Genomic DNA, 8570 nt, shown 5'->3' with positions numbered 1-8570 from the left:
TGTAATATTCCTACATGAAACAAACTCCGGGCTCTGTTGATGAGAAAGGTACACTACAGATCTACAGTGGATAGCACTGGCACCATGGAAAAGCAGAGCAAGCTGCCAGCAGGGAGAAAGCTTGTACAACCAACACCTTTACTGAATAGGCTTTATTGTAGAATATTTAATTGAAATTACTGATTTATCACACAAATCCAAATAAACTACAGTCTTTTAAAAGAAAGTGGAGTTACTTTTCCTTTCAGAAGGAAAAGAAATTGCTTTCACAGTAAGAATTCATACCAGTAAAGTTGATTTATAAATTATAGTCTGAAATATGAACTTGCAGTTACTGTGTACAAAAATTCAGTGCTTCATCTTGCAGTGCTTTTTCAAGTTTACCTTCTGTGGAAATCACTGGAAGGTGATCTTGAGAGAGAACTGTGCGATGCCTTAATACTGTTCAGGTTGTTCCCTAATACTGACTTCGCTGACACATGTGGGTTTCTCCTCCTCATAAAAGAAGAAGTTTCTCCTCATCTGTCACTGAAATTGTAAAGTGGTTTCTGTGAACTCTGTAACAGAAGCTTTGATTGGTACTGTGTCACAAATGCAGAGGGTTTTATTTCCCCACAGACTGTTTACTTGGCTTGCATGTTCTCTATCAGCATATCCAAACCAGCAGGCCTTCCCTGCTTCAGTACTCTGTTGTGTGCACTGGTTCAGTTGACAACACTTTATGTTCTACCATGCCAGCTCTGAGTTAGTCACTACCCTCCAAAAGACCAAGGTTTTCACCAGTGTGTAGTTTACAACTGGAATTGTAGAAATGTTCATATTGTAAATTACAGTAAGATGCAGGTTACAGTGCAGGTAAATTGTAATTTTTCACAATGTGATGTTTTTATCAGAGGGTTTTTTTCTTAACATTCTGAAGGTTGGCATTTGTGTGGACCAATCTGCAGTGTCATTTTAAAACCTATCTTTCAGCTTAAAATTTTCATGAGTATACATCAAATCATGTATTTTGATGTATATGTCAGTGAAACTTGGGTGAAAACTATATACAGTCATTTTTGTATTTTTTTCTATGTTGTGAAGAATAAAATTGTAATTTTATAAGTCTGATTCACTAAGATTATTCTAAGTTAAATGTATTTTTTGTATATTTAGGAATCTGGTATTACCTGGAGCTCTGAAAGACTAAGCGTAGATTTTTTATGCATGGTTGAAAGATATTTCAACTTGATAATGCAGTGAAATGGTTTGTATGCTAAAATACTAGTCTGTGTTTTTGCCTTGTGAAATTGATTCTGTGCTCTCTGCCTGGATTTGGCCTACTGATCAGTGATACTAATTGCTATAATCCAAATAAAATAATTCTGAACAAAATATGTTGTATTGTTACTGTTTAAGGAACAAAAGCGGATACTTTACAACTGTAAGTTAGGGCTGTATTTTTATTCATTTGTATACAATGTGGACCTTTTAATTTACAAGTTCTTTTAGCATATGTAACTCTGGAGCTCAGACAAAAGAATAAAGAAACTTCATACTGTTACTAATGCTCTGCTTTCCACATTTAAAAGAAGTGCTCATAACAACACCTTAACTGACTATGTCAACACTCACAACTTCCTGAAGGATCCTCAATTGAGTATGAGCTCTTTGTTCTGCTGTTGTCTGCACTCTGGATGCTGATGGTTTCCTTCAAAAACAAAACTGAGTATTATAAATTTAGTGGAATGCTTAACTAATGCAACAGAATACTTCAGAGTTCATTTACTAAATATAATATGTCTGCTACCACGGCAACGTTTTTAGCATTTTTAACACTTCCTGAGAGATTTAAAAAACTGTATCTAGATGGCATGAATGCTCATAAATAACAAGTTAGAATCCTCTAATAGGAACTTGAGTGGTAGCTGCAGAGGGAATGCTATTATTCTCGGCATATGCTTGTCATAAGATTGCACAACTACAGGGATTTTTTTGTTGGCTGAAGACAAGATGAAATGGTGTTGTCATGCCCAGCATCAGCACGTGCCCTACTCATGATGGCTGTGACAGCCCTGCTGTGTAATTAAAATCTTGGAAATGCTGCGCTGTGGAGAGGTGCTGAGCTCTGTTTGTGCCTTACAGTAACTATCACTGGCTATTTGTTTCCTCTCTGCATTTTGAAAACAGTATGTGTGGAAACAATTTTAGTTCCCTACGGTAACATTAAAAAGTTGGAAAAGCTGAGGATTCTGTGGTTGTCAGCAAGTTAATGTTATGAAAGTGTGTAAGGCTCATCTTAAAGCATTGGCAGTTCTTGACATAAGACTAGAGGAGGGATCTGTGCTGGGGTGCTGAATATAAAATAAAAAGGTGTGAATATCTGTGTGATTCAGTTTCATGTGATGAGAACTGAGCGTTGCTGCAGTTGGGAGTGATTGATTCAAGCCACCCAACTGCCTGGAACTTCCATTCAATATCAAGTAGCTTTAAAATTCTGCTTCCTGTCTCTTAAACTTGTACTCTTCCACAGTTGTCGGAAGACTTACAGTAGTAAGGTAATTAATAAAGCTTCTTTGGTGTTTTCTGAAGGCTGCCTTTGAAGTAGTTGCAATTTCAAATGTGGATGAAAAATCTGTAACTCCTTTAATGCTGTTGATCACTAATTTCCAGAATAACATTTTCCTTTACAGATGTGAAAGACCCTAAAGCCCTTTTTATGGCCTCACAAGTTGGCTTGGGCGTTAATGTTGCCAGAGGTTTGTTTTTCTCTTTGATGTGCTGACATGGATAATGTGGTAATATTAGGAGATGTTAGTGTCAGTATTATATCTTAATTTTTGAATGGTTTAAGTAGATGCACATTATTTCAATCTTCCAATATGAAATCATAATTCACAATATTTAGAAACATTTCAATGTCTAGTTATACTTGCACAAACTGTGTCACAGCTGCCTCTGTCTAGGTTTGATTTATTCTGTGCAGTTTGTACATAGAAATTTTACATTATCTTGTACTACATGAGGATGTTATTATTGGGAAGTCCTTTGGTGGAAGTTTTTGTACAGGCTTATTCACCTGAATTGTGAACACTGAATTTCATTTTGTCCAGTGTTTTTGACTCCTGCTACAGACAGTCTCCACAGTCTTCTGTAAACTGTTACCACTTGAAACAAACAAGTGTACATTACAAACTTCAGTACTGACATTTTCTAGTTTGAACACCTGAACTTGCAGGATCATAGCTGCTGTGTAATTACATTCAGCCTCTTGGGCAAGACAGTGGATGAGTCTCACTCTACAGAGATAATCTGAAGAATACATATAAAGGGATACAGGCATTCAGGCATCTTCCTTAAAATTAGTTTTAAGTTGATAGCAATGTAAAAATCAGCCCCTTGGTTTTTTTTCTGCATGTAGCATGCCCATACAAAAACCCATCAGTTGTGGAGAATATATAGGAAGTGGAGGACCTTCCAATCAGCCTGACACTAGATGGCTTCTATGAAATCAGTTTGTCTTCTAAGGTTTCTTTGGGTAAAATACATCCTCTTCACTTACTGGCTAAGAAAAGGAGTGCTGGTCTTGTCTGCTTAATGACCATCAATAAAACGATGAGATGGAAGAGGAGAGGTACTGGAGGTTACAGAGCTCTACCACTGTGTTTCCCAAAGAATATTTGGGCATTGACAAAACATGGAACTTTCTTCCTGTTCCCTTTGGAATCCAGTAGTAGTTGTTTTTCTTTGGGACGAGGGTGGTGGTGTTTGGTTTTGGGAGGAATTTTCTGTTTGTTTATTGAGGCAGAACAGCAGCACTTAATGGAGATGCTGCAATGTTTAGTCTAGTGTGCTGATGACATGAAGTTTGTTTTATTTTCCTCCAGGTGTTTATTACAAGATCATAAGGAAATGGATGCACTGGCTTAGGTGCTTTGTTTTATTCCTCTGTTCCTGTGTATAAACTACTGCTGGGAAAGTTGCTGGTTTGAGAGTATCAAATGAGTTTCCTTACCCAGCATTTTGGTACAATTTAAATTAAGTAAACAAAGCACTTCATTAGCAAGCTGGAACAGTGGAAAAAGCTTTCTTGCATCAGCAAGAAAATGGATGTGAAATTGAAAGTCAGACATTGCTGGTTAGTTTACTTAGTAAGACTGGATACTGTTACTCAGTAAGTAGTTACTTACTAAGATAGTTGATCCTGTTAGAGCCGTTTACCAGAAGCAAACTGTGCCGTCTGAAAATGCTGAATTATTCCTCAAAAAGTATTGTCAAGTCAGACAATGTGTGGAAACCTGCTCTAGGCTTACAGGTGTGTTCAAACAAGGGGCAGATGTAATCATTCATGGGCTACTGTGCTCCAGGTTCCTGGGGATGCATAGCTGCAGATGAGGCATACCAGATATTGAAGAAAAAACCTGCTGACAGAAAGATGTAAAACTCCTGCTGTTGTGCTCTGAGCTTCATACAGGCTGCAGGAGTCCACTCGGTACAGACATTTCAGTGCTGTTCATTGCTTTGCTGCTGTCTAAAGGTGAGCAGGTAAATCTGCTCCAGTTAACAGATGAGCTGCTGTGTTCACATTCTGTGTCAAGAACTGGAATTCTTAGCTGCTTTTTTCTTAATGTCAGGATTATGTGAAATCCCTGGAATGGCCACATGAATTATGTGCGTTACGGTGAATTTCATGATGCAATCCTCCTGTATTGCAAACGTGCATATCTGCACCCCAGCTTTGCTTGGACTAAACAGCATGGACATGCAGATACTTTTTTTTCTACATTTGGGGTGAAACGTGGATGCTGCTGTGAAAAAGCTGATAAATGTGATTCAGTAAGCAAATAATCCCAAAACCAAACAACACCACCTTCTCCCCAAAGAACAACTACTTGCTGGATTCCAAAGGAAACAGGAAGAAAGTTTCATGTTTTGTCAATGCCTTGTCTTCCTAGGCTTCTGTGTATCCCTAAAAAACCCCAAAAGTCAGTTATGAGTCAGATTGTTTTGGGTTGGGCTTTTTGTTTGTTTTTTAAGTCACTGTGGTTTTGTGTTTATTTTCTCACTTTTGGTTCTATTCATTTTGAATCATCAGATTATTGGGAGAGGGGTGGTGTGGAGCAAGAGAATTTTTAACAGCAGGTTGTTCAGTTTGAGCTTTTCATGGCTCCAAGCTGGACTGTGTGATTATCTCTGGGTTTCAGAGGGTTACTTTGGATATTTTAAAGTCCTGGATTTGGTGCTTCCATGAATCTTGTAGTGCATGAAGACGATGAAGAGTGAAATGTGACACGATGTTCTGAGGTCACTATCTAGTTGGTATTCCCCATTTTAAGTAAATAATGGAAAGGAAGAATGCTAATGTTTGTCTACTGCACCTGTTGTAATGATAATAAAGTAAAAAATATTTTTATACAAATTATGAGACTACACGTGAAACCAGAATTTATGTGAACTCTTTGTATGTTGAAGAAGTTTAAATCTGCCTGAGTAGCTCTCTCTTGATTCCCTCATGGCTTCCTGAAGGTTCTTGGGGAGGTGACCTCATCTGAGTGATTTTGTGCAAGCATTCTCTAAGTCTTCCATGTGTTTACTTCCATTTAGGTATTATTCTAACCAGATAAATACTTTCTGAAAAAGAGGCATGGTTCAATTTTAATTCAGAATTTCATTAAAAGGTGATTGAAGGTACTGAATGGAATTTTGCCCAACTACCCCCCCCCCACACCCAGAAAGGAAAAAAAAAAAAAAAAAGCTTTTATGATGGGGCAGGTAGAATTTTAGAATTTGTGAAGGCTAGGCTAGACTGGAAGGTGGAACATTAGACCTTCTGGATAATGAATAGTAAGCTTCTGTGTTTTTCTACACAGTACTGTGATATTTGTTTGTCAATCTCTTTGAACAAAGCAAGTAAATATTCTCATTTTATGGATTAGAATGCAAAGCACACTTGTATTGATTAAGGTCATAATTTGTACATAGCCGTGTTGGGACTGAGATACAGAAACTCCTCACTTTTACATTCATCCTTCAAAAAATGGCTGGGCTAATTTGTGAATGAAAAAGGTAACTCCTATTTATGATAACTCATTAACAAAGAATAATTGCCTGAATGTTCTTGTAATACATGCTAGGCATTTTTAAATGACTTTACAGCCACCCAGGATATGCAGTGTTTTACTTTTGTGCATAACTTTTTTGGGTGAGACAAACATATTATGTTATTGCCATTGGTAATCAGGTTCCTGAATTAGAAACAAGAGCCAGGGCTTGAAGAAACTGCGAGTTAGAAGCTGTAGGTAAGCTGTCCATATTATGGTCTGTATCCTTAACATTACAAGGTTGCTCGTTGCCTTCATTCTACTACTGTTGTAAGTGATCCAGTAACATCATCACCTGTAAGTGGGCATCAGTTTTAGGATTGTGTGAAGTTCCCATTTAGCTGGTGCTACTCTTAGCTTCTAAGACACTTAAACTTCTTAACATCCTTGTTGTTTTCACAAGTTACAGAATTTCTGGAGAATCTCTTCTAAATGCTCCTTTACCTCTCTTTAAACTCAACACCTCATATTTACCTACATGTTTCTAGAGTTAAAAACTTTTGGTTGAAGACTTGTTTTCCCCTGTAGCAAGGACAAATAATTTTTCCCCTCTGGCTAATGATTTTTTTTAAAAAACACCCTAACTTTGGTTAAGCATCAATTCTTACGACATTGCAGAAGAGCAAAACTATTTGTATGTCAAACAAAATGACAGTGAAAAGAAACATGAATGATACTCTAGAACAGAAACTACCATTTTTCTGGTACCTCTATATGTAAACTTTCTGGAGAAGGGGTGGGCTATAGCTTACTGTGCACTGGAGTCCTGCCTAGGATTCAGGCTTCCAGATCCAAAAGTCAAGTAAGACCTTGCTTAGTCCCAGTGGTAAAACATAAAAACCTTAAAATTACTTGGTCTGTTACCTTAGCAATGTTTTATTGATATCCAGAACTAAATGTAGCAAGATGTGGATGTTGAATGTACTTGGTTCTTATACATGCATTCATAGTAATTTTCTATGAAGCAGAATTAATGTTAGGGTCACCAAAATTTTTGTGGATCACCTGTCTCCTTTTTCTTGTTTTTAGTGTGAAAAAGTGAGATCTTTTACTGCTGGCTGTGAGAGGAGAACTCCAGAATGGGACTTTGTGTACGAAACAAAAAGACCTGTCCCAGTTTGCAGCTCACTGAAGAATTGTTTCACTGTCTTTATCCCTCGTGTTCAGGCACTGTGCAGCCAGAATAACCAGCCACACAATTCTTGAGTGTTGTTCCACTTGAGTAGAACAAAAGTAGTGTATGGATAGTGACAGTGTTGTATAATATCACAAGAAATTATAAATTCCGTCTGAAGGGTGGTATTTATGGATAAAATGTATAAAATGTCTGCTCGTGGAAAGTAAACTGTGAGTCCAATCTTGATCAGCTGCAGTGTGTAGCATCTGTCAGGAAAATGCCATGTAAGTGAGCCCCACTGTAATAGTTGGGTGCGTTTTTTAAGTGAAAGTCTTTAACTGTGAATTCCTGATAAGTAAAAGATGCTCTTCGGAAGAAGCTGCTGAAAAATCAGCATATGGTTTTACAAACCACTGAAATGCACAAAGGCCTAAATTGCTGTAGTTTGTAGAGTTACTTGCACGTGTAAAGGACACGTGAAGGGCTTATGTTTGGAAGGTTATCTAGTTTTGGTTTTTTTTTTTTTCTTTTCCCGACTGTGTCCAGCAATACTACCTCTCTGCAAACGTTGCTTATCTCTGTCCCTTGATAACCACAGCTTCAGCACTACTACTGCTAAGGACTACTTGTGAGCAGGGATTTTCAGTGTTTGAACAAACATGTAGACAATTACCAGTTTCAGCAACTTAAGCCAAGCAGTTATCTGATTTGACAGTTTGTTTTTAATAAAACGTGCTGCAGAACATCAAGCAATAATATTATTCTTAGTACATAGGATGCTTACCTTCAAAACACTGTAAATCATTAATTGGCTCACTCGCATCTGCAGAAAGAGTGGCTCATCTGAAAGAACATTGTGGAAGAGTCTGGAGTTTGAAACTTGCTGGGAGCTGCTGTGGTGTCGTAGCCATGCCCCCCTCCCAGGTTGGGGAATATGCCGTCCGTAAAACGGTGTCACAGCGCTGTTGGGGGAAGGTGAGGGCTGTACCTTAAGTGGTTGTAAAAACAAGGCAAACCTACCTGTGTGTGTATTCTACCCTTAATTTCTGTGCTCAGGCAGGTCCGGTAACAGGTGCTGATGTTCAAAGAGGGTTTCCTGGGGCTTGATTTTCCTCTGCTCACCCGTTCGGCCACCGCCGCTCGATGCTGCCGGCTCTGCCGTGCCGAGCAGGAGGCAGCCGGCCCCCAGACGGGAGCCCTGAGGCAGCGCACGGAGACGGCCCCGCTTGCCCCGTGCCGCGGCACCGGCGGCGGTCCCGCCCCGGGGTGCCGGGAGCTCGCGGCGCGGCGCCGAAGGGGTTAAGGGCGCCCCGCCCCGGGCGCGCGCATTGGCGGGGCGGCGGCGGCGGCGGCCAATGGCGGCGCGCGGCGGC

At 39.3% G+C, this 8570-nt stretch overlaps 1 long non-coding RNA gene across 1 annotated transcript; it reads right to left on the bottom strand.

Moving 5' to 3' along the window:
- Window positions 1-7: 7 nt before the first annotated feature.
- Window positions 8-8445, bottom strand: LOC138113145 (uncharacterized). The gene is made up of 3 exons (XR_011152023.1): window positions 8218-8445; window positions 7982-8040; window positions 8-1690 (listed from the first exon to the last, which is right to left on the bottom strand). It is a non-coding gene; the product is annotated as an uncharacterized lncRNA (long non-coding RNA).
- Between the last annotated feature and the right edge of the window lie 125 nt (window positions 8446-8570).

This window comes from Aphelocoma coerulescens, chromosome 7 (assembly GCF_041296385.1).
Source record: "Aphelocoma coerulescens isolate FSJ_1873_10779 chromosome 7, UR_Acoe_1.0, whole genome shotgun sequence".
NCBI lineage: Eukaryota > Metazoa > Chordata > Aves > Passeriformes > Corvidae > Aphelocoma > Aphelocoma coerulescens.
Note: the sequence above shows the minus strand (reverse complement) of the source record. Positions and strands in the feature narration are given on the sequence as shown.